Source organism: Dicentrarchus labrax, unplaced genomic scaffold (assembly GCF_905237075.1).
Source record: "Dicentrarchus labrax unplaced genomic scaffold, dlabrax2021, whole genome shotgun sequence".
Lineage (NCBI taxonomy): Eukaryota > Metazoa > Chordata > Actinopteri > Moronidae > Dicentrarchus > Dicentrarchus labrax.
Window position 1 is genome coordinate 255001 of NW_026136718.1, and position 2500 is coordinate 257500.

Below are 2500 nucleotides of genomic sequence, written 5' to 3' on the forward strand. Positions count from 1 at the left end.
AGATGGAGAAGTATTCACATCCTGACTGCAGTAGAAGCACTACACTATGGCTGCAGTAAAGGATCGGAGTACTCCTTCCAGAGTAAAGTCCCCTCCGTCTCAGTGACTTCCTGTTGATGTTTGTTTATTCTGAGGGTGGACCGTCACTGAACTTCCTGATTCTGCTTCTCTCTCCTCCCTCAGTCTCCTCACTTCATCTCTCCATCAGGTCTTCTTCTCCTGTGAGGACACAGATTTCTATGGCTTAAAAATCATGATCAATCATCTGACCTCTGCCCTGTAAACTGCAGATCCTGCTCTGCAGCAACTGAAGTCTGAGTGTCTTCTTGTTAAGCATTATTTTTATTATAGGTTTAACCTTTGACACATTTACTTTAATTAGCACAGTAATACCTTGTCCTGTGTAGCTAGCTAGCACTAGCACAGTAATATATGAACTATTATCACTATCTGCTCCAATGGGCTCAGCTAATAATCCCTAGATGGATTCAGTCAGAGTTTCCAATGGAGAACATGAAAATTCCCTTTGTTTTAATTCCTACATTGTCCTGTAATTGTCTAGAATTCAGGATTTACAGACACTGAAGCCGCAGTAACTGCAGCCGAAGCTGAGAGACGGCGAGGGAGAACGTAGTGACTGCAGCCGAAGCTGAGAGACGGCGAGGGAGAGCGCAGTAACTGCAGCCGAAGCTGAGAGACGGCGGGGGCGCAGTACTGCAGCCGAAGCTGGAGCGGGGGGCGCAGTGACTGCAGCCGAAGCTGAGAGACGGCGGGGAGGCGCAGTGACTGCAGCCGAAGCTGAGAGACGGCGAGGGAGAGCGTAGTGACTGCAGCCGAAGCTGAGAGACGGCGAGGAGGCGCAGTGACTGCAGCCGAAGCTGAGAGACGGCGAGGGAGAGCGCAGTGACTGCAGCCGAAGCTGAGAGACGGCGAGGGAGAGCGCAGTGACTGCAGCCGAAGCTGAGAGACGGCGAGGGAGAACGCAGTGACTGCAGCCGAAGCTGAGAGACGGCGAGGGAGAACGCAGTGACTGCAGCCGAAGCTGAGAGACGGCGAGGGAGAACGCAGTGACTGCAGCCGGCTGAGAGACGGCGAGGGAGAACGCAGTGACTGCAGCCGAAGCTGAGAGACGGCGAGGGAGAACGAGTGACTGCAGCCGAAGCTGAGAGACGGCGAGGGAGAACGCAGTGACTGCAGCCGAAGCTGAGAGACGGCGAGGGAGAACGCAGTGACTGCAGCCGAAGCTGAGAGACGGCGAGGGAGAGCGCAGTGACTGCAGCCGAAGCTGAGAGACGGCGAGGGAGAGCGCAGTGACTGCAGCCGAAGCTGAGAGACGGCGGGGAGAACGTAGTGACTGCAGCCGAAGCTGAGAGACGGCGAGGGAGGCGCAGTGACTGCAGCCGAGCTGAGAGACGGCGAGGGAGAGCGCAGTGACTGCAGCCAGCTAGAGACGGCGAGGTAGAGCGCGACTGCAGCCGAGCTGAGAGCGGCGGGAGCGAGGCGGAGACGGCGAGGGAGAACGCAGTGACTGCAGCCGAAGCTAGGACGGCGGGAGAACGCGTGACTGAAGCTAGAGACGGCGAGGGAGAGCGCAGTGACTGCAGCCGAAGCTGAGAGACGGCGAGGGAGAGCGCAGTGACTGCACTTACTGACAGTTTTACATCGAACATGGAAACAAGATTAAACACTCAAAAGTGAAATTTCAGTCAGAACTGAATTTTACTGCGGTCCGCCATGTGTTACTCAGTAACATGTGAGTACTGCTCCTGACCTTGACACTGATGATACGATCAACAGCTGCACTCAGCACCTTCAGGGTGAGCTCTTCTTCTGTGGTGTTTGCTGTGAACACATAATATTACCCGAAACAAGATAGAATCAGACAGAACTGTTTCTTCATATTCACTTTACACAACAGCAGAAACATCCATCCCCCCCCTCCCCCCTCGGAGGGAAACGATGGCGAGCAGCCACATTCCTCACCAACGAATCACATCACAGGAAGTCAGAGAGGAAGAAGCTGGCTAATGCTTTCCTGTTACACACTCAGTCCGTCCAAACCATAATTACAGGCTGCAGATGTTCAGCAGTTAAAGTTTCACTGCTGCAGAATGAGACCAACAGAACCAGAACCGAGACCAGAACCGAGACCAGGACCGTGAGCAGGGCCGGGACCCGCTCTCACATATATGATGTGATATATTCATGTTTTTATATCTGACACATTTCCACCAAACTCCATTCAGAAAACAACAGATTTAAGACTCAAACTGAACAGCAGTGTGTTTGTTGGTGATCTTCTTCACTTGGTCAGTTTCACAGTTTGTTCCCCCGTTTCCCTCCAGCCGTCGTCATGGTGACGCTCAGCTATGCAGAGTCTGAATACAGTCAGCAGCTCTGAGGAAAGAGGCTTTTGTTACCCACAACCCCTTTCACCTCCTCCCCCTCCTCCCCTCTCTCCCACCCCTTCAGCTTCTCCTCATCTCGGCTCCCTTTTCAG

At 53.5% G+C, this 2500-nt stretch overlaps 1 protein-coding gene across 1 annotated transcript in view; it reads left to right on the forward strand.

Moving 5' to 3' along the window:
- Positions 1-2477: 2477 nt before the first annotated feature.
- Positions 2478-2500, forward strand: part of s1pr1 (sphingosine-1-phosphate receptor 1) — a 7802-nt gene continuing 7779 nt past the window's right edge. The window contains exon 1 of the mRNA XM_051375639.1: positions 2478-2500. This exon is cut by the window's right edge and continues 72 nt beyond it. The gene's annotated coding sequence lies outside the window, so the exon portion shown is untranslated.